We start from the raw sequence: 23880 nt of genomic DNA, 5'->3' as shown, positions 1-23880 counted from the left end.
ATGCTTTCCAAAAGCTCCAGCACATCCTCTTTCTTCATGTCTATATGCTCAAGCTTTTCAGTCCTCTGTAAGTCATCTCTACCATCGCCAAGATCCTTTTCTGTAGTGAACACTGAAGCAAAGTATTCATTAAGTACATACCTCTGCTATCTCCTCCAGTTGCATACGCACCTTTTCACTGTCACACGTGATTGGTCCTATTCTCTCACATCTTATTCTTTTGCTCTTCACATATTTGTAGAATGCTTTGGGGTTTTCCTTAATCCTGTCTGCAAAGGCCTTCTCATGGCCCCTTCTGGCTCTCCTAATTTCATTCTTAAACTCCTTCCTGCGAGCCTTATAATCTTCTAGATCTCTATCATCACCTAGTTTTTTGAACCTTTTGAAGCTTCTCGTTTCTTCTTGACTAGATTTTCAACAGCCTTTGTACACCACGGTCTCTGTACCCTACCATCCTTTCTCTGTGTCTTTGAAGCATACCTATGCAAAACGCCACGCAAATATCCCCTGAACATTTTCCACTTTTCTACAATACAGTTCCCTGAGAACATCTGTTCCCAATTTATGCTTCCAAGTTCCTGCTTGATAACTTCATATTTCCCTACTCCAATTAAATGCTTTTCTAACTTGTCTGATCCTATCCCTCTCCAATGCTATGGTAAAGGAGATAGAATTGTGATCACTGTCTCCAAAATTCTCTCCCACTGAGAGACCTGACCAGGTTCATTTCCCAAAACCAGATCAAGTACAGCCTCTCCTTTTGTAGGCTTATCTACATATTGTGTCAAGAAACCTTCCTGAACACACCTAACAAACTTCCCCCCATCTAAACCCCTTGCCCTAGGGAGTTGCCAATCAATATTTGGGAAACCATTATTATTATACCTTTCCAGAATCTGTCTCCCTATCTGCTCCTCGAAGTCCCTGTTACTATTGGGTGGTCTATAAAAAACACCCAGTAGAGTTATTGACCCCTTCCTGTTTCTAACTTCCACCCACAGAGACAATCCCTCCATAATTTCCTCCTTTTCTGCAGCTGTGACACTATCTCTGATCAGCAGTGCCACGCCCCCATCTCTTTTGCCTCCCTCCAGTTCTTTCTGAAACATCTAAAGCCTGGCACTTGAAGTAACCATTTCTGCCCTTCAGCCATCCAAGTCTCTGTAATGGCCAAACATTGTAACTTTGAATACTAATCCACGGTCTACAAGCTCATTCACTTTGTTCATGATGCTTCTTGCATTAAAATAGACACATCTCAAACCATCGATCTGAGCACATCCCTTGTCTATCACCTGCCTATCCTCTCTCTCGCACTTTCCAAACTTTCTCTATTTGTGAGCCAACCTCCCCTTCCTGTGTCTCTTCAGTTCATTTCACACTTCCCAGCAACTCTAGTTTAAACTCTCCACAATAACCTTAGCAAACCTCCTTGCCAAGATATTGGTCCCCCTTGGATTCAAGTGCAACCCTTCTTTTTGGTACAACTCAAGCCTGTCCCAAAAGAGGTCCTAATGATCCAGAAATCTGAATCCCTGCCCCCTACTCCAATCTCTCAGCCACACATTTGTCCACCACCTCATTCTATTCCTATACTCATCGTCACGTGGCACAGGCAGCAATCCCAAGATTACTACCTTTGAGGTCCTGCTTCTCAACTTCCTTCCCAACTCCCTGTAGTCTGTTTTCAGGACTTCTCCCTTTTCTTACCCATGTCGCTGGTACCAATATATACCACAACCTCTGACTGTTCACCTTCCCACTGCAGGATCATGGACACGATCAGAAACAATGGACAAATGCTCTCAAAGCTTCCTTTCTAAATAACCACTGCCAACCAGCAAGAATTCCCTTTTGGTAAAGCTCTGTTGACACCGCTGATGTACGTCCTTTTACATTAGTAATAAGCTCACAGAATAATGAGATAAAAGTAATCAAGCATAAACCAGACCAAATGTCTTGGAGAATTGTTTCTGGACAAATTCCAGGATAGTACTGAAAAAAGAAGCAAGACTCTACAAATGTAGTACAACCTGGTGAAAAAAACAAGGTGGAAAAAAGATTCCAGCTCCTCATACTCACTTCATGTCTATTCAACATTTAATATTACCAGTGACAGGGTTCTTCACTGGTGGGTCAATCAATGAGTGCATTTTCTAGATTTTTAAAAAAATGAGGATTACATTACATTTTATGATTTCAGGCAGGGGCAAAGAATGCCATCGACAAACCAATCTGCATGGATGTGAGTGGAAACCCATTTCCACAATCAGATATAAAAAGTTCAATTACACCACACTGGTGAATGCAAGTGCAGATGTCATTCAGCATTTCAGCTCAACTACCACAACAGAACATAGACCAAAATAAGAACAAAAGCAGGAGTAGGCTGTTTGACTCTCAAGTTTCAATAAGATAATTCACCTCTTAGCTCAGCACCACTTTGTGGGCAGAGCTAAAGACGGCGCCAGCAAGCAACTTCACCCAGCTCATCAGTGAAGCAGTTAAATTCTTCCTATTATAATGTCTATATTTTCCTTTTCAGGGTGGTTGGGATCCTAAAGGGATCTTGATCTGCAGTGACACTTAAAAACTGCATTCTGCACAATGGCAGATTCTTGGAGCTCGCCGAGCGGCTGCGTTTTGGAACATCCAGGTTCAGCCTGCCATCAGGTGACTTCAGGGCCTGTACGGCACAAACTCTCACCAGTGTCACGCACTGAAGCGTAGCGGGAGCTGGAACTTCGAAGACGGTAAGAGTGGCTATTGGAGGGCTCTGCACTCAATAACCAAGTTGGGGAACTCAAAATAGAAAAGCAACATTTCTGACTGACTGTAACACGAAGTATTAACTGTTGTCTCCCCTCTGGCTGTGGAAGGAGTGATATCTGCCTCTCTCTTGTTAGTGAGAAAGACAGAGCCTGTGGGATATGGAGAACACTGGAGTGAACAGTTAATTCTTGATGTTCTGTGGACTATGGTCTGTCTGTGGGGGCTTTCCTGTTGCTGGCTTGGTGGGTGGTGGTTGCTGCTGCTTGGGGATAGTGATCTTTGGGGTTCTTACATATTTTGTCTGTCATTCAGTCTTTAGGGTTCTTTTTTTCTGTTTTGAAGAGAGTAAGAATTTTAGGTTGTGTATTGTATACAATCTCTGATAATAAACAGAACTACCGGACTTCCTTATTCTAACCCAACATCCCTGGAATTCCTTGATATGTGGAAATGCTCATTATTCAGACTGATAGTAGAAAACATGTTGCTGGTGAGTAGCTCTGAAACCTTTCCACCCTGCCCTTCAAAAGTTCACTATTTAAATAATTACTTTCTAAATAGCTCACAGAAATCGGGCACAAAATACCTTGAACCCACACTGAAGCAACCTAAACTGGATTTTATTTATCTCAGTTAATTGTGAATCAATGTGAATTTTGCACTCAAGTATTGTATCAAGCATATCAGTGGTATGGTCTTCTCTCCCCTCCTTTTCTTCCAAACATGCGAAAAGAAGGATTTAAAATTAATTACTTTCAAAAGTGCATTTTAAATTAGTGCCCTGGGATTGCTCTCAGCACATCCTCTACAATGAATTATGTAAAAGTCTTAACACTTTTTTTGTCTAACAACTGTTTTTAGGGAACATAATGATACAACTGAAGTGGAAACATCAGCAGTATAAGAACATTTCAGGCTATGGAAACCAAATCAGTCATTTCCTGCATGGCCTTCACAGCAAGTGTCATCATTGTGTACATTTGATTTCACCAATGAAAGGTTAACACTGGGATAGCACTTTGAAAATGAGCTTCCAGTACTCTGCTGAATAACTGACAAAACCCGTTGGCCAAGGACTGATTGATTCAGTGTAAGCCAATGGTGATCTAAACAGGAAGCAGAGTTGTAAAACAAAACATCTGATCTGCACATGTCATTTTGGAAAGGCTCAGTTATTTCCAATGCAGTCTGTTTGCCAGCCATTTGATCACAGTACTGTATCTTGGAGTGGCCCCTCTCTTCCGCACACCCTCCATCCCACAGACAAAATGTCCGATTCTACACAGTTTAACAAGTCCCTTTAAAACAAGAAAACAGTGATGGGGATTTGGACGAAACTGCTATATCAGTCAGAGTATCAAGCTTGTAAACTAGCAATTTGCTACCCCCACAAAACTACATTTATGGGCAGTAAGATATTAAATAAATACCTTATTCATCTATTTTAAATAACTGTTCTGCATCACATTCTTAAGTTATAGCAAGGCAGTCTCAACAGTACACAAAAACCATTTCCTGCTTTAGCCAGGTTTATTTGTGCCTGAGTGAGGTAATATGAGCTCATGCTCCATTCCTGAATCTTACACAAAAAAAATGCAGGCACTCCAGTGCACTGCTGCCTGTACAGTTCAGGAAGCAGTGGTGCAAAAGAAATGTTAAACCCAGTGCTCTCCTGGATGGATTTAAACTGCACTATCTTGAAATGCAGCGTAATTATTGCCTAATATCTTGGCAAGCATTTACCACTCAAATAATGTCACCAGAACAGATTATCTGATGATTGTCACTTGACCCACTGCAGGAAAATCGTTCTGTGTATGATTTAACAAGTGATTACATTCCAAAAGTATTCCACTGACTCTGAGACTGCAAAGAATTACCTAAGGCTCACTGGAACTAAGTTGGTATTGCAGCTGCAAAGGATATCCTCAGGTCATGAAAGATGCAATAGAAACGCAAGCTTCTTCATATAACACATTCATTGAAAAGTTTAACTCTATTACCATCTGCCACAGAAACAGCTGGCTAAGGGGTTTATATTTAGAAAAAGCCACCTGCCTTTCTTTTCAAAGACACAAGATTCAACAACGAGCTCAGATATATCTTGGACTGGTTAGCATACGTCCAAAACAGAAGGAACAAAGGAAGGGGCTTGAAAATATCCATTGAACTTTAAGACTGAACCAGAGCTTTGAAGCTCACAGGTTGCAATTTTTCCCAATATTTTGTACCTTTTTCCAATGTTGTACAATTCTTTTCTTTTAATGCATTACTCTCTTCTTGTGGCTTGGTTAATTCTAGAGGTGACTGACCATTGCAAACCAGGTGTCATAGAGTCAAGAGTAAAAAAGCATGGAAACAGGCCTAATGATATCATAGAGTTCCACATCTGCTCTCAGGATCCAGCACGGGGAACACCATTTTTCAAAAAGCTACTCCATGTTATGATGTTATAATTAGGTACAGAATAGAAGTGAATGAAGGAATAGAGAGAGCAGATCAGATAATCTCACTCAACTGGCCAGAATTTCAAGCTTTCGACATGGAAGTGATGAAATTAAACCTATTAACTCTCCAAGATAAATATAAATCTGAAACTACTGGCATCAAATGTGTTCACTGCACTTGGATTAATTTAATGCAGCAAAACAAGTATAAAAGGCTGCATTATTAGGGGAATTTTTTCTTTGCCATTGTGTAGTAAAAGTGTTCAATAAAACAGGTTCATCATCACAAATCAGCAAATTCACTAACTCTCACTTCCCAAATTTTTCTCTTAAAGATGCCAATTCATGCTGATTCTACAAAATATACCATTAACATCACAGAATAATCTAATGGTTGCGTAAACTGGTCTGGCTGAGCAGATCAGAGTTCTGGATTCTTTAGAGTTGAAATGTCAGGTGCTAGAGGACATGTATTTGAGGTAAGAAGAGGAAAAATTAAAAACAGAGTAATAGGTGCCTGGAATAGGCTGCTGGGAAGGTAATATTTAAGAGGCTGTTAGACACATGAGCAAGCAGGGTCTGGAGGGATATGGAACACATGCAGACAGAAGAGAATTTGCCTAATTTGGCATCACATTTAACACAGATATTGTGGGTCAAAAAGGCCAGATCCTATGCTTTACCATTCTGTGCTCTAGTTAGCGGCAGACCCAAGTCCAGTCAGATACAGAGGAATCTATTTGCATGTAAAGTGAAGAAAGAAATCTGAAATTTAAACAAAAATGTTGTCTTTGCAACAGAAACTTTTGGACTGTTGTAAAACATAACAATGTGTGTCACTAATATTGTTTAGGAAGGGAAGTTTCTCTTCCTACCCAATCTGGCCTACATGTGATACATGATCCACTAATGTGGTGGACTTATAACTGTCTCCTCAGGAGAAATTAGGAAAAGACGTCAAGTTGCATTCCTGCCACTGGCGTTCACTAACTATGAGCAAATAAAAAAACCTAAGGGAATTATTGTCAAAAAATAAACACTGTCCCTCTGGATATCTATAATGTCCGTGTTATGGCAATTCACAAAGATGTCTGGATCTTTGATTAGATCCAGACATCTAATCAAAGGGATCTTTGATTAGATCCCTTTGATTAGATTAAGCTGATGTGGTAACCAAGACATCTTAATTAATTCTTATCTAAAATCAATGTATTTAACAGGACCATGCAGACTGTACCAATTTATTGTTGCATCACAATGGAATTACAATCAGCTAATAGATCCTGAAATGTTTGCAGTATGTTATTATCAGTCCTACTTGTCATATCAGCATTTTGAAGTTTAGTCCAAATATATGTTTTATTGAAATATTCTTATCAACTGATCATAATTATCAAAAGGATTCCAACCTGATTTTCATATCTAAGAAATAAGTGTTTCATTCTTTAAATTAGATTGGCCAGAAAGTAACAATGTAAGGACCTGACCAGAAATGACAGAGTGTGGGTTACCACAAAACCAGAGGTCATGTGTGAACAATGTGTAAACATATGTTCTCTGGTTCAAGGGTTCTCCCATTTCTAGACAACCAACCTGCCTTGGATACACTTGCAGTACTTGTCCACTACTACCTAAGCCAGCATTGCATTTTGGAGAAAATGGGCTTTAATGTGCATCTCATGACAATGCATGAAATATTTGTGCAGAGCTCAAATTGTAGTCAAGATTTGCAGAATATAAAGTCTTGGTCTTGTCAAGAACAGCACTCTTAAAAAAAGGATAAGATAAACATCAGCAGAGATCCCTTTGTTGCTTCCTTAAGCAGTTCTTCAGCACTGAAGATGATTTACTTCCACTCAAATTGAGGAGCAAAAGATGCTGGGACACTAATTTTTGTGTTGGGCAAATAAGGTTGGGTGTACTGGCAGGGAGGTCTATGAAGACCAGAGACCTTTTCATTGTTCTGCAGATTTATCACATGCGCACACATACAGTGGCATACAAAAGTTTGGGCACCCCGGTCAAAATTTCTGTTACTGTGAATAGCTAAGCGAGTAAAAGATGACTTGATTTCCAAAAGGCATCGTTAAAGATGACACATTCCATTAATATCTTAAGCAGATTACTTTTTTATTTCCATCTTTTATAGTTTCAAAACAACAAAAAAGGAAAAGGGCCTGAAGCAAAAGTTTGAGCACCATGCATGGTCAGTACTTAGTAACACCCCTTTTGGCAAGTATCACAGCTTGTAAACACCTTCTGTAGCCAGCTAAGAGTCTTTCAATTCTTGTTTGGGGGATTTTCACCCATTCTTCCTTGCAAAAGGCTTCTAGTTCTGTGAGATTCTTGGGCCGTCTTGCTCTTTTGAGGTCAATCCACAGATTTTCAATGATATTTAGGTCAGGGGACTGTGAGGGCCATGGCAAAACCTTCAGCTTGCACCTCTTGAGGGAGTCCATTGTGGGTTTTGAGGTGTGTTTAGGATCATTATCCTGTTGTAGAAGCCATCCTCTTTTCATCTTCAGCTTTTTTTACAGACAGTGTGATGATTGCTTCCAGAATTTGCTGGTATTTAATTGAATTCATTCTTCCCTCTACCAGTGAAATATTCCCCGTGCCATTGGCTGCAACACCAGGCTAAAGCACGATTGATCCACCCTCGTGCTTAACAGTTGGAGAGGTGTTCTTTTCATGAAATTCTGCACCATTTTTTTCCTCCAAACATACCTTTGTTCATTGCGGCCGAAAAGTTCTATTTTAACTTCATTAGTCCACTGGACTTGTTTCCAAAATGCATCAGGCTTGTTTAGATGTTCCTTTGCAAATGTCTGATGTTGAATTTTGTGGTGAGGACGCAGGAAAGGTTTTCTTCTGATGACTCTTTCATGAAGGTCATATTTGTGTAGGTGTCGCTGCACAGTAGAACAGTGCACCACCACACCAGAGTTTGCTAAATCTTCCTGAAGGTTTTTTGCAGTCAAACGGGGGTTCTGATTTGCCTTTCTAGCAATCCTACGAGCAGTTCTCTCGGAATGTTTTCTTGGTCTTCCAGACCTCAAATTGACCTCCACTATTCCTGTTAACTACCATTTCTTAATTACATTACAAACTGAGGAAATGGCTACCTGAAAAAGTTTTGCTATCTTCTTATAGCCTTCTCCTGATTTGTGGGTATCATTTATTTTTATTTTCAGGGTGCTAGGCAGCTGCTGATTGTTGGGACAAGGTTTGAGGAGTCAGGGCATTTATAAAGCTTTGAAATTTGCATCACCTGGCCTTTCCTAATGATGATTGTGAACAAGCCATTGCCCTAACAAGCTAATTAACATTTGAGACCTTGGTAAAAGTTATCTGAGAGCTTAAATGTCTTGGGGTGCCCAAACTTTTGCATGGTGCTCCTTTCCTTTTTTCCACTCTAAAATTGTACAAAACAAAAATACATTAATCTTGCTTAAAACATTAAAAAGAATATTTCATCTTTAACTTTATGACTTTTAGAGATCAGTTTATCTTCTACTCACTTAACTATTCACAGTAACAGAAATTTTGACCAGAGGTGCCCAAACTTCTGCATGTCATTGTATATAAAAGCACACACACACACGTAATACTGATTGACCACCCCTTGATAAAATTGGCTGCCTACAAAAGAACATCACAGCAAAAACAATTGAGGTGTCCATGGTGGTAGAAGGGAAAGGAGGGAAGGAGAGGTGATAATTGTTTGAACAGAAATAGCAAGCCCAATATTTCCTCAAGAAATGCAAATCTATTTCGATTGAGCCACGCAGACAGGCATTTCAGTAATGCAAATCTATTTCGATTGAGCCACGCAGACAGGCAGAACAGTAACTGCAAACAGAATCAATGAACAACAAACTGTGCAAATGCAAATATAAATAAATAGCAATAAAATAGCATGAAATAAACAGAGAAAAGCACGCAATAGAGACCGATATCAGAATCAGGTTTACCATCATTCACTTGTCATGATGTTTTCTCCCCATGGTAGCAGTACTGTGCAGTACATAGTTACTATAGTACTGTACAATAGTCTTAGGCATCCTAGTTATAGTGGTGCCAGAAAGTTTGCAAACTGTGTAAAATTTTCTCTGTTTCTGCATAAATATGACAAAGTGTGATCAGATCTTCATGCACATCCTAAAACTAGATGAAGGGAACCCAATTAAATAAACACAAAAACATCATACATGTTCTTTTATTTATTGAGAAAAATGACCCAAAATTACATGTATATGTTGGAAAAAGTATGTGAACCTCTGGGGTAATACCTCCTACAAAAGCTATTTAGAGTCAGGTGTTCCAACCGATGAGATGAGATTGAAGACATGCCCTGTTCTGTAAAAAAGACACAAGATGTCAGATTACTGACAGAGCCTGCTCTTCTCAAGATCTGTGTACGTGCACCGTGCCTCAATCAAAACAACTTTAAGAGGACCTTAGAAGAAATGTAGAGATGCATGAAGTTGGAAAAGGCTTCAAAAGTATTTCTAAAGTCCTAAGTCTTCATCAGTCCACAGTAAGAGTGATTGTCTACAAATAGACAAAAATTCAGTACTGTTGCTTTCTCCCTAGGAGTGGGATCCTGCAAAGATCACAAGAAGAGCACAATATGCAATGCTGAAGGAGATGAAAAAGAATCCAGGGTAACAAGGATGATTTACAAGGATGTTGTCTGGTTTGGAGAGCATGCCTTATGAGAATAGATACTGGCCTTTTCTCTTTGGAGCGATGGAGGACAAGAGGTGACCTGATAGAAGTGTATAGATGATCATGTGGATAGCCAAAGGCTTTGTCCCAGGGCTGAAATGGCTAACATGAGGAGCCATAGTTTTAAGGTGTTTGGAAGTAAGTTCAAGGGGGATGTCAGAGTTAAGTTTTTCACACAGAGAGTGGTGAGTGCATGGAATGCACTGCTAGCGAAGGTGGTAGAGGCAGATATAATAGGGTCTTGTAAGAGACTCTTAGGTACATGGAGCCTAGAAAAATAGAGGGCTCTGGAGTAGGGAAATTCTAGGCAGCTTCTAGAGTAGATACATGGTTGGCACAACATTGTGGGCCAAAAGACCTGTAATATGCTGTAGATTTTCTCTGTTCTATGTAATAGCAAAAGACCTGCAAAAATCTCCAGAACTTGCTGAAGTCCCTATTCTTGTGTCCACTATAAGAAAAACACTGAACAAGAATGGTCTTCATGGAAAGGATACCACAGAAGAAACCACTGCTCTCCAAAACACAAATCATTGCTGCACATCTCAAGTTTGCAAAAGACATCTTGGAAGTTCTACAATGCTCCTGGGACAACATCCCAAAAGTGAAGCATTTTTGTAATTAGGAACAGCCTAAAACTCCTCCAAGCTGATGTGCAGGACTGATCAGCCGTTACCAGAAATGTTTGGTTGATGTTATCACTGTATAAGTGGGTCATACTAGTTGCTGAAAGCAAAGGTTCACATACTTTTTACAACAAATACATGCACTATTGGATCATTTTTCACAATAAGTGAACAAGTATAATTTTTTGTGTTATTTATTCAATTGGGTTCTCTTTATCTAGTTTTAGGTCATGCAAAGATCTGATCACATTTTAGGTCATATGTGTAGAAATGGAGAAAATTCTACAGGGCTCACAAATGTGTGTGTGTGTGTGTGTACGTGTGCGCACAGTACTGTACATGAGATAAACAAATCTGAATCTAAGTCAAAAGTATTTAAAATAATGCAAGACAAATATTAAGTGGGACTGCCTCTGAAAATATTTCAAGCATCCAGACCCTGTTAATAAGATTATCATGGGTTACTACTGCCAACTACAACTGTCATCACATATTTTAGTTCTACCCACTAGAGAATGCTAACCAAGGCCTCTTCGACAGAGTTTCCCAATCACTATAATCCTCCCTAGCCAACAAGGTGACTTAGGGCTGACAGCAGGCACAGCAACTTTCCTCTGTCAACTTTTTAAGCATTGGTTTTAACCAGAGGCAGGTTATACAGTTAGATTTATGGTTATTTCCCTTCTAAATATTGTCAAATATAACAGGAAAGAAACAGATAGTAATTTACTAAGGGGAAATACTATGACCTAAATAAAAGCAAGAGATTTTATTGCACCAAAAAAATTCTAAATGATAATACATACGGAAAAGCTGAAGGTTCGAGGAGGCTTATGGATTGTTCAAATATCACAGACAGCTACAGAAAATAATCAAAACACTAATTTTACAGATCACAGATTCATAAAGAATGAAAACAAACCCTGAGGCCTAACTTATCCATCTTGATCAAGATGTCTATTCCATCTAGTTCCACATTCCTGCATTTGTTCCCTATCCCTTTAAACCTTCTATATCCATGTCGCTGCCGAAAGGCCTTTGAAACACAGTAACGTACAGCTTCCTCCGGGAGGCAATTCAGGTCTTTTTTTACATCTTTGCCTTCTCACCCTCAATCTTGTTCTCTAGTTTTAGATGTCTCAAGAAAATTAGTCTTCCCTAAGAAAAAGACAGTGACCACCCACCTTATTGATGCTTCTACTAGATCATCTCTCAGCCTCCTGATGTCCAGATCAAAAAGTACCAGTGCATCTTTGCTTATAACTCAAGACCCAGAAGCAGCCTTGTAAAGCTTTTCTGCCCCCTACCAAACTTTCTACATGTCAACCTTTCTATAGTTAAGTAAATAGAACTACTCATTACAAACAACAGTACAAATATTACAAAACCAACATTGCCCAACCAAGGGGGCAGAAATCATAGGACAGATATGCAAAATCCTGGTTAAATTAAACCAGTCTGAATTTGTGATATCTCAAGGATAAGTGGGCTTGAAAACAAAGCTTCACTGACTTACAGAATGATACCTGTGCCTGAATAAGATTATCACTACAAGTGCAGGAATTCTTCAGGGCATTGTTCTAGAACCATCTTCAACTGCTTCATCGATGAGCTTCCCTCCATCCAAAGGTCAGAGGTGATAACATGCACTTGTAACTACATGATATTCAATTCCATTCCCAGTCTCAACAACGAAGCAGCCCATACATCCATGTAGAAAGATTGATTAAGTAAATTAGTCTTCCCTAAGAAAAAGACAGTGACCACCCACCTTATTGATGCTTCTACTAGATCATCTCTCAGCCTCCTGATGTCCAGATCAAAAACGACCACAAACGACCCAGGAAATGTCAACCTTCAATAGGAGAGATCCTATTCACATATATTTTGAAATCAATAGTAGTGCATCACTGGATAACCCAATGCTTGTCATTCAATAGCATTACACCATTTGATTTCCCACTGTCAACATCATGGGGTCCCTCAAGCTTGGGGACACTTGAGGCTGCCCAGCACTATCCATGCTGATTTGATTTGACACAACCTGCACATTTCACTGTATATTTTTAAGTATATGTGACAAATAAAACTGATCTTTATAAAGAGCCGAGGGTCAATTTGACTCATCATGTAAGCCTGTGGCCACAAAAGCAGCTCAGAGACTAGTATCCTGCAGTGAGTGACTCGTCTCCAAAGCCCTTCCCTCCACCACTGACATGGTACAAGTCACGAATCTGGTGGAGCATTTGTCACTTAGCTTAACAAGTACATCTCCAATAAAAGCCAAGCTTTTTGACAACTAAGTTAGAGAAGCTTTCTTAATTTGTTCAAAATTCAAAGTTCAAAGTAAATGTTATTATCAAAGTCCAAATATGTCACCACATACAATCCTGAGATTCATTTTCTTGTGGACTTACTCAAGAAATCGATAGAATAATAACCTTAACAGAATCAGTGAAAGACCACCCCAACTAGGGCATTAAACCAGAGCACAAAGACAACAAACTGCAAATACAAAAAGAATAATAAATAAATAATACATATCGAGAACATTAGATGAAGAGTCCATGAAAATGAGTTCATTGGCTGTGGGAACATCTGTTGTGTGGAGGGATAACAGCAGGAAGACTGCTGTGGACCATAGACTGACATGTTGAACGGGAACAACCTTTTCTTTCCACGTACCTAAAGACCCACCACCCTCTTCCCCCCCTTCACCTTAAATAAATGTCATCTAGCTTGAAAGCTCCCACTCCTGGGAAAACACCACTTATTACCCTATCTATGTGACTTAGCTGCCTTCACTCCAGGGCAAACACTGGCGTATCCAGTCTCTGCTGAAAACTTCCAGTCTAGACAGCATTCCAGCGACTTTTTTTCCATCCTTCCTGCCTTATTCACCATTAATAATGCTGCTCCAGGCTCCAAATAGCCCAGGATTGCTGAGTAAAAGAGCTCTCAGAGCACTTCAGTTGTGTAAATAAACAAAAGCAGTGTACAGAAACCACGTGCATGAGCACAGAGCAGGTGTGCAACATTTTATATCCTTTATTTGTTCACACAATTTCTTTTGTCTTTCTCGCTCACTTGCAAACACAGAATCTGTCTCTCTGTCTTTTTCAGTTAAATGCCTTGTCTATTTCTCACACACATAATGTCTATTTCATACACTCGCAGAGTCTGCAATGCACTTTACTAGAATATGCACCTCAGATAAGGTCTGGTAACACACCAAAGATGCTGGAGGATCTGTGGAAGGAAATAAAGAGGGCATTTCCGGTCAAGACACCACTTCAGGACTGGAAGGGAACAGGACGGAAGTCAGAATAAAAGGGTACGGGAGAGGGAAGAGCACAAGCTGGTAGTCCAGGTGAGGGGTAAGGCAGGAGAGCGGGGAGGGGGGAAAGGGAAAGATGTGAGAAGCCCAGATGTGATAGATGGCAGAGAAAAAGGGCTGAAGGAGGAATCTGATAGGAGAGGACCAAAGACTACGGGATCATCAGTGCATTGATGCCTGAAGTGGTCATTTTGATAAAGGCAATGGGGTAAGGAGACTGGAAAGGATACATAAAGCATCAGCTATTCTATTAATTTCTCAACTGCAAAATGTTCAAAACAAAAATAGGGAATTTTGATACTTTGTTGTTTATTCCAAGCCCTGGTCAGGTCTTTTTCATGGCTGTTGATAATTCCGTTTCTCTGTTTTAAAGTAGATGAACTGGAAAAACAATAGTCCTGCACTGCTACCTCATCCACTATCCTAAACATACATTTCCAACACTTCCATCACACAGTGGCTGCAACAACACAGTGTACGACACATTACCCACCCAAACTACTACTCCCACAAGGCCTCATAAACCCTGGGCTCCAGCACCTCGGAGGAACAAGGGAGTGCAACAACAGATAGCTTCACTTCCACATCACCCACCACCCTGTTTGGGAATTTTAACCAGTCCTTCATCACTGTTGGGTATAAATTCTGGAATTTAGTGCTCTGGAGGACACTGTAACCAGAAAGACAACAATGGTGCAAGGACATGGCTCACCCCACCTCCTCGTCAAAGGGAAATAAATGCACTGAACATAAGTAAATTAAAAATATTCTTAATGCTAATGGTTAAATTACAAAATCTAAAAAAATATAAACTGAGGCCATAGTTACTTGAACTTGGCTGTTCAAGAAATTCTTTGATCCACATTTTCAAGACACTAAGAGCAACTATTCAGATTTAACAGGAGGAGAAGTTGCATTGGCTGGGGAGTTTAGCAGTAGGTATGGTGTAAACATTAGAATCTAGATGCACTGGAATGAAGAGGGCATACAGTACTACATGCAAACCATGACATTTACAGGGAGGGATATTTTAGGTGTTGATTGTTATATTAACTTCCTAGCATCATGATGGCTCACCATAGAACAAGTGAATTTTAATCTTTTGTTATTTATTCAAAACTCTTATCACGATTTTTTTCCCACAGTAGAAATGTATGTCCAGCTACAATTTTAAATGAGGGTGACAAAATTTTTAACAATCAAAGGTGCACAAGTTTAAGGGTAACAATTTCACATGAAATTATAGTAAGTCAGAGCCAGCATGAATTTTATTGAACAGTGAACAGACTCTGGTTACTAAATGGTCCATATTCCTGCATCCAATTGTACTTGGAAATTAAAACTCTCTCAGAAGTGATTTCAACCATTGTGGGAGTATGACCATTCGGAAAAGTTCTGCAAATGACTGAAGATGAAATTGAGACCAACTATCTTTGCTCTTTTACTTATTCGCTTCTTTAAGTCAGGTGCCGGTGAGGTAGTTAGGGAATGTGGAGGAAAACCAAGCAAAATATTTATCCTGAAGAAATAGTTATTTTTAACTGGAAAAGGCATAATGACAAGACTTCCACTTAAAAGTGGCAAGCTTATTTTACCTGGCACTTCAGGTACATCTGAGGTGCTCCCTTGGCTAAAATTCTTTGCCAAAACATTCAAAAGCACACTCATGGAACTAAGCCAGAGAAAATAGAGCAATTTCTGCAAAACAAGAAGAAAACACCTCAACAAACCTTCCAGATTCCAAAATGTTCACTGCCCTATTTTGGTTTCTTCAATCATTACTGAAAGATTCCGGCTTTTGCATTCATTTTAAAATCTGAATTGCAGAGTTTTTTAGAAAAAGGATTCCTGGGAATTAATTATTGCAGAGTCTAAACTAGAACTATAAATACACAAACACTCAAAAGTTAATGATGAAACTTCACAAACAGATCGATATCACCAAGATAGCATTCGCTGAATGGGACCAAAAATTTTCTGAAATCAAGCTGTGGTGACCTATTGGTATGCCAATTAACGCTTTAGTGATGGAATGGACAACAGCCAATGCTCAGATCAGGTAGGACTGATAGGCACATATTAAAAGCATCCTTCCTTTCTGTTGTCACAGCAAAGAGGCACATCTTCACTTTAACAGCCGGTAAGCCTGGCAAAGAACACTGGATCAATGGGAAATTTATACTGTGCTTTTATTAGAGCCAATTATATGTTATATCCAAGAGCTATTGGTTTACACCAAACATATTACATGCTGCAGATTTCAGAATGCCAACCAAGGTAGCAGATTAAAAGTCTGCAAACACCGCTTTGATATCGTCAACACTAGTAAACTTGGAGAAGGTTGAGGGAATATTTAAGGCATGTAGCACCTGGCCACACTGTAACAAGCTGGGTTTCAGTTATGGTGGGCACTGAAGTGGAATAAGCAGTTGCTTTTACTTAGTTTGCAATCAGAGGGTCAATACAGGGGAAGTGAGACCGATCTACACTAAACATTCAAAACTGATTGAAAGTGTTGCAACATAGCAATGCAAATTATGCATAACAATTCAGATTAAATTAAGTTTAGCAATCGCAGCATACAGCAGCAGGCAGGTCTTTCTTTAAGTACAAGGTACGCTGTCAGTCTCCATTATTTATCAGTTAACTGCCAATTAGGCACACTGGAACAGCAGCCTGGCCAGGAATAAATGTGTCAGTACAGCACATAACAGTCACATCTGATCATCAAAAGTGATTTATGACAACTAACTGCAGAGCGGATTTAAATCATATTCCAGTGCTTCTCTGTTATAAAAACAATTCATTTGGAACATTAAGCTGGTGAGCCACTAAATTGTAGAATTTACTCAGGACAGCTGAAACGCCATGCATTAAATATATACATACATCCCTGTTACAGTATCAATGTTAGTGAAATAAAATTAATATGCTAAAAATCGATATTAATTGATGACAGCTTTTCTAAACAAATAAGAAGGCAAGTGTAAACACTGGATGATAAGGACGACTGTATATGTACATTAGAGATGGATATTAAACAAAATGTTCAGCATGCCATCATACAGCCCGGGGCAGTGAAGGTTAGCAACCACGGCTCATGACTTGTTAATGGTGCCTGCTATTTTCACTGACCACTGTTGAGGAGAGTGTCTATACTTCTTTGGAGCAAAGAAGGTGGGGTCACTCCTAATGACATCATCAGTGGCTAGCACATTACAAGGCAGATGCCACCTTCTCTCCTGAGTCCAGATCCACAACATCTCACTTTCTCCATCCCTCCCAATCTTCCCTTCCCTGTCACCCAATCCTTCTCTCAACTTCTGTCCTATCCTCTCCTAGACCAATTTCCCTTTCCTACTTCCTCCCCATCTTCCAATCCCACTCACTCAAGATCTTCCTTGCTCTCTCATATCTCCACCCATCTCATTCCAAAAACTTATCTCCAGCCCTTTCTCATTCTCTAGCAAACCTCTCTCACTCCATCTTGGAACACCAATCTCTCAAACTCCCTTCACACGTTTTCCCCTACTCCTTCAATCCAACCATTCCCAATTCCCCACTCTTCTTCTTCATGCTCTCTTTTTTTTAAATCAACCCCAACCCTCAAACTGAACCACAACACCTCTTTCTGAAAGTACAAACTCACTGCAACCCAAAACAACACACTGCTCCCTGCCAACCCCCCATCCTTCAATTGCCTCTTTAGTAGTATCTCTCCACCTCCTCATCCCACAGAGACTCCACCAGAGGCATCTCAGCTCCTGTGTGGTTGCTAATGCTGGAAGCTACCCTCTAAGGTTCACAAGGAGCCCCTTTAAGTATCCTTCCTCCTTCCCACCCTCTCTCCCACACTTTTCCTTCCATCCCTCCCCTCTCTTCCTCCTTGTATCCGACACCCTCCCTTCCCCCTTAACACATTCGTTGCTCTTGTTCTTTCTCCTTTCTCCTCACTTCAGCCCTCCCCTTCTCCACTCCTCAATCCCTTTCCTTTCCTCTCTCCTCTGTTCTCTCTCCCTCTCACCTCTTTCACACACTCCCTCCTTCTTCTCCGCTTCCAACTCTCCCTCCCTCCCACCTCACACTTTTCCTTTCGCCTTCCTTCTCCCTTTTTCTCCTTCCCTCTCTCCTCTTCACCGCCCGCCCCGCTCTCGTCCACTCCTGTCCCACCCGACGCCGCCATAACGGGGACCACAGACTCACAATGCACCGGAGCCTCCGAACGCGCGCACCGAACTGACGGCTCCCTCTCCGCACAATGACCAGCTCCCCGGCGCGGCCACAAAGCGCGCCCCCGCCACCCGCGGCGTTCCCGAACCAAACCCAACGAGCAATGCCTGTGCGCGGTCCCGAGGCGAGTTCCGTCGGCTGGAGCGCGCGCCGTCCTCCGGTGGAGATGTGAACTGCAGACTTTGGCGTTACATCTGCGGATTGAAATCTATCAGTGTCAAACCGTAGCCCTGTCTCGTCTCTCCATCGGGGTTGTGAAGTAACCCACCCTTTAAGGAGAAGGAGAGTGGATTAAATTCCATTTATGCAAATTGCACACAAATGCTGACTGAAGACCCTACTGGAAACAAGCTGCCGGAGGAACTCAGAGAGATTCCACAAGAGACTGCAGATACTGGAATCTGGAGCAAAAAAACAACTGCAGGAAAAACATAGCTGGTCAGACAACATCTTTGATGACAAAAGGAGATTTCAGGTGGAGATCTTGCATCAAGACCAGTTATCCACCCCAGTGACCAGCAAGACAACAAACCAGAGAAACCAAACTGCAGGTAGTCCAGATGTGACATTAACATTCCCTCAGCCTCCACAGATGCTGCTTGACGAGCAGAGTTCCTCCTGCAGCTTGTAGATTGCATCCGAACTCTTCTGGACACAAATCCGTCTGTCTTATGAGCCTTGATCTTGTCCCTCTGCCCTGCTGACCATGATTAGCACATGACTTAAATATCCACTCCACTTCAGTTAATGATACATCCTCAGACACTCAGTAAAGAATTAACACAGGAAAAGATCTTTTTTAAGGAGTGGCGGAATAGTGTAGAAAGTTGAAAGGCACAGAACTTTTGAAAGATGTTTCCAGAGTGTAAAACTTTGAGGGCTGCCGATGTGACTACCACCAAACCAGAATTGGAGGTCAAAGATTTAGAGGTGCCAGGACAAAGGGGATGAAGGTTGCTGAGCACTTAATTTCCCAACTTCAAAAAGAAGTCTGTTCGAAGATCTAGAGGGATTGGCTGAATGTCTTTTTTCAGACCCTTCAGTCTGAGAAGACGAAGCAAACTTCCTTAAACTCCCGCCTCTCCTTCACCATTCCCCATCCCCTTTTCCCTCTCTCACTTTATCTCTTTGCCCATCTATCACCTCCCTCCGGTCTTCATCCCACATTTTCTTTCTTCCATTGTATTCCATCCTCTTCTACCACGCTCACCCTTCTCCAGGCCTGTATCTCTTTCACCAATCAACTTACCAGCTCTTTACTTCATCCTTCCCCATTCAGGTTTCACCTATCGCCTTGTTTCTCTCTCCTTCTCCCCACCTTTTAAATCTACTTCTCAGCTTTTTTCTCCAGTCCTGCTGAAGAGTCTTGGCCAAAAATGTCGACTATACTCTTTTCTGTAGATGCTGCCTGGCCTGCTGAGTTCCTCCTGCATTTTGTGTGTGTTGCTCTGATTTCCAGCATCTGCAGATTTTCTCTTGTTTCGTGAGCTACTTGTCAATTCAGTGTAACCTACTGGTGGGTAGAGAACTAGACAAACCCTTCTGCAAGTTTCCTGTGGTTACACCATTGGGGTCTGCTGAGAGCACAGCTCACAGCTTTAGGTATCAAGACTGTCTCCAACTGGGATTCCTTAGAACCACATGTGGCATCAAAAGTACACATGGTCCAGCAAAGTAGTTCTTTCCTCTTTGGTTTTCTGGCTGACAGGGTGTGCCCTGACGCAAAGCAGAGGAAAACGAGTCCAAGTGTTGATTTGTATCTTTCAGATGGTTGGCTCAAAATTCCAAGTAGTTAATTTCAGAGCTGCAGAACAATGCTAAACAGTATTTGAAGAGGAAAGATAATAGATCTTATTTTATTAAATATTATTATTGATAACAATATCCTGTATTATTTTTCTGAATATTTGAAGAAACTTTTCTTTCCACCGCTGGTAAGGTTGGCTTCCTTACCGAAGTGTGACACCACTTTGTTAATGACATAATTAGCTTTGTCTAGCATTTTGAGATGCTTCACAGAAACATTATAAAAAATTGACCAAAACAAAATTATACTTAAAAAAAGACAAAAGAACTAACTTGCTTGATTTGCATACACTTTGAACACATAGTCTTGTATGTATGAATTATGATTGGAGGAAGAATTAAGTAAGAAACTTCAGAGCCACATTTCTAGCAAAACCCAGCAGAATAATCTCAGGAAACCTGGCTGTCTACCCACAGACAGCTTGCACAAACTGAAAGGTGGCTTAGGAACTGGGATTTTATTTAAGGAACATCAGAAAGCACGTAAAGAATTGAAAGGAAGTTCCAAAGCTGATGGCATCTGGTTGAAGTCACCACTGCTGGTGGTGAAATGATCAGGTGTGCACAGAGGACCAGGGTAGTGAGAGGCAGATATCTGGGGGGGGGGGGGGAATGGTAATGCCAGGGGGAGAACTTTAAGGGTGGTGAATGTCAGAACAAGAAATAGGAGCTGGAGTAGACCAGATGTCCATTCAACCCTGCCCCAACGTCCGTTAAGGTCTTCCACCTGAGAGCACATTTCCAGCACTCCCTCAATAATCCTTGATGCATGGGAATGGCAAGGCTTTGGAAATATTTGAAAACAAGAGACTGGTAACTGGTTTTATTATTGGCATGTGCACTGAGATACAATGAAAAACTTTGCTTTACATGCCATCCAACAAATCATTTCACAACATCGAGGTAGTACAAAGTGAAAACCATTCACACAATGTAGGATATAGTGTTACAGTTACAGAGAAAGTGCACTGCAGATCAATAGTAAGGTACAAGTCCCATGATGAGGTAGGCTGTGAGATCAGTTCATCTTTATCACATAGAAAATATCCATTCAATGGTCTTATAACAATGGGATAGAAACAATCAGTGAGCCCAATATGCATTTTTTCAAGCTTTTATATCTTCTGTGCAATGGGAGGGGGAAGATGAGAGAATACCTAGTGTGGGAGAGGTCCTTGATTATATCAACTGCTTTCCTGAAGCAGTGAGAGGTTTGGACAGAGTCCATGGATGGTAGACTGGCTTTCTTGATGAATGAGCTATGTCCACAAATCTCTTCAATGTGTTGAGGTCTTGGGCAGAACATCCAATCTTGTTGCATCTGGATAGATGCTTTCTGTGGTGCCACAGGTAAAATTTTGACATTGTCAGAGCAGAGCCCAGTGTAGGACACAGTGCCCAGAGATCATGTTGAAAGAAGGGTGACACATGACTGTGCAGTTCTTCTTCAGTGCTGATCTAGAAATTTCAAGTCAAGTCAAGTCACTTTTATTGTTGTTTCGACCATAACTGTTGGTACAGTAAATAGTGAAAATGAGACAATGTTTTTCAGGACCATGGTGTTACATGACTCAGATTTCTGGAGTGCAACTTTGAGCCCACAACCTTCCAACCCAGTGGCAGGAGTACTGAAATAAAATGGGTAATACATAATTAAGCCAAAAGTTGTCTGATGTCAAATTAGTCTAATGCTACCAGTATTTGGGTGCAGAGAATCTGATTAGGAGTCAGAATGACTTTGTGTGTGGAAAGTCATGCCTTGTAGCGATGTAGTACATACAGAGCTAGAGACAACAGCACGCAGTCGGTAAGTCGTTTCAAGACGAGTTTATTCAAACTTCGCGGCGCTGGCTTTTAATCCCTAGTTCCCACCCTCTCCGGGCAGAAATGACATCAGAGGTGCATTACCAAAGTCTCTCACTGCATGCGGGCTATTTGTGAGCCAGTTTGCCTGCACAGAAAGTGGGTCACCACAGCCTAATGTACCTCATAGAACTCTTTGAAGATGAAACCAAAAAGGTAGATGAGGGTAGAGCAGTGGATGTTTTCTATTTGGAGATTAGCAAAGCCTTTGAAAAAGTCTTGTGTGCTAGGCTGGTCTGGAAGGTTGGGTCCCATGGAATTCAGGAAGTGCTAGTTAAGTGGATTCAAAATTGGCTCGAAGGTAGGAAGCAAAGGTGGTGGGTGAAGGTTGTCACTGGGAATGAAGACCAGTGACTAGCGTCGTGCTACAGGAGTTGGCACTGGGACCCTTGTTATTCATTATTTATATAAATATGAAAACACATGTTTACAGATTACATGAAATTTCATGAAATTAGCAGGTGATGCTGATAGTGAAAAAAGTTATTGATTGCAGGGGAATCTTGATCAGCTAGGAAAATAGACCAAGGAGTAAAAAATGGATAACAATATAGATAAGTGTGAGATAATACATTCTGTAAAGTTAAACCAGTGCAGGACTTATACTTTGAATGGTAGGGAACAAGGGAGTATAATGGAATAAAGAGACCTAGGGGTACAGATGCATAGTTCATTGAAAGTGGTATCACAGGTAGATATGGTGGTTGGCTCGGAGTTGGGCAATGGGTGGGTGGGGCGGTAACTTGTTGGCTTTCATCAGTCAGGGCACTGAGCATAGGGGTTGGGACATCATGTTGCAGTTGTACAAGTCATTGGTGAGGCCACACTTGGAGTACTGTGAAAGATTTGACACCCTGTTAATAAGAAAGGTATGGTTAAACTGAAAAGAGTGCAGAAAATAATTATGAGGATGTTGTCAGGTCTAGAGGGCCTAAATCGTAGGAAGAGATTGACCAGGCCTGTCAGGAAATACAGAGCAGGCTTGACCCAAAATCTGAGCAGTGATGATTTTGCAGTGAGTAATCTCTTTAATAATAAACTGCAAAATAATAAGCCATGAGAAGCAACAAAACAAGAGAGCGTGGGTGCTTAACACAACAAGGTAAGTGAAAGCTAGGAGCAGCTGGTTGAGGCAGACTGGTTCAATGGGTGAACAAAGCCCTGTTGATCAGAGTTGGGTTTAAATTGGCTGCAGGTGATAAGTTGGAAATTAGTGGCAGGTTGGGACAGGTATGAAAGTATCATTTATGAATTAGTTGGAAGCCCAGGGCTTAGTGGGTTATGGGTATCGTTGTCAGCGTAGACTGGTTGGCCTGAAGGAATAAATCTTCAATTTTAAGAGCACTCTGGATTTGGTTTGGGATACATAAATCTCATCCCAGTTTATTGGCTCAGGTCATTTTAATAGCTATGCAAGCATGACAGATTATCTTGCCTTGATGTGCTTTCTTGTATGTCTGGAAAATCGTCACACACTGCAAGAGATTATTTTTTAATTAGTTTTTACAATGATTAAAAACAATAAAGAAGACGTCTGTACAGTGCAAAACAAAGGTATTGAATGTACAGTTCATAGCAGTTTAAAAAAAGCACCCATAGTAGAATCATATATAGTTAGTTACCGCCCCACCCACCCATTGCCCAACTCCGAGCCAACCTTACAATATATAGAAAAGTTAAACAGAACTTTTATCTCAACAGAGCTGTATTTATAAAAAGAAGATATATTGCCTACTACCTGGACTATAATATGTTTACACATCAAAAACTGTAAATCTTAACTGAAAGAAGCTGGAATTAAGGGAACACTGCTAGTGATTTAGTGATGTGTACTCAGTACCAGCTATGCGGAACATAGAAGAGCATGGCACAGGAAAAAGCCCTTCAACTCTCCATGTAGTTGACAATCCTTTTAAAGTTGAGGAAAACCAGTGCACCAAAGCTTCCTGCTGTTAAGAATATCCTATCTGGAGTGACATGTTAACTGATAATGATACATTCCTGTTTAAATTCATAGCAAAATGTAATGCTGACAATCCCACTTTGAATAGATCAGTCCAGTTCACCT

At 40.8% G+C, this 23880-nt stretch overlaps 1 protein-coding gene across 3 annotated transcripts in view; it reads right to left on the bottom strand.

Annotated features, from left to right (window-relative positions):
- Nucleotides 1–18255, bottom strand: part of LOC132392769 (SH3 domain-binding protein 4-like) — a 174848-nt gene extending 156593 nt beyond the window's left edge. For 2 of the 3 annotated variants that reach the window (XM_059967092.1, XM_059967095.1), the window contains exon 1: nt 18117–18248. The gene's annotated coding sequence lies outside the window, so the exon portion shown is untranslated. Of the gene's footprint in view, nt 1–15508; nt 15612–18116 lie in introns of all 3 variants that reach the window. The other variant, XM_059967094.1, reaches the window with a different exon arrangement.
- Between the last annotated feature and the right edge of the window lie 5625 nt (nt 18256–23880).

This window comes from Hypanus sabinus, chromosome 4 (assembly GCF_030144855.1).
Source record: "Hypanus sabinus isolate sHypSab1 chromosome 4, sHypSab1.hap1, whole genome shotgun sequence".
Classification (NCBI taxonomy): Eukaryota; Metazoa; Chordata; class Chondrichthyes; order Myliobatiformes; family Dasyatidae; genus Hypanus; species Hypanus sabinus.
The sequence above is the reverse complement of the archived record's forward strand: the minus strand, read 5'-3'. Positions and strand labels throughout refer to the sequence as shown.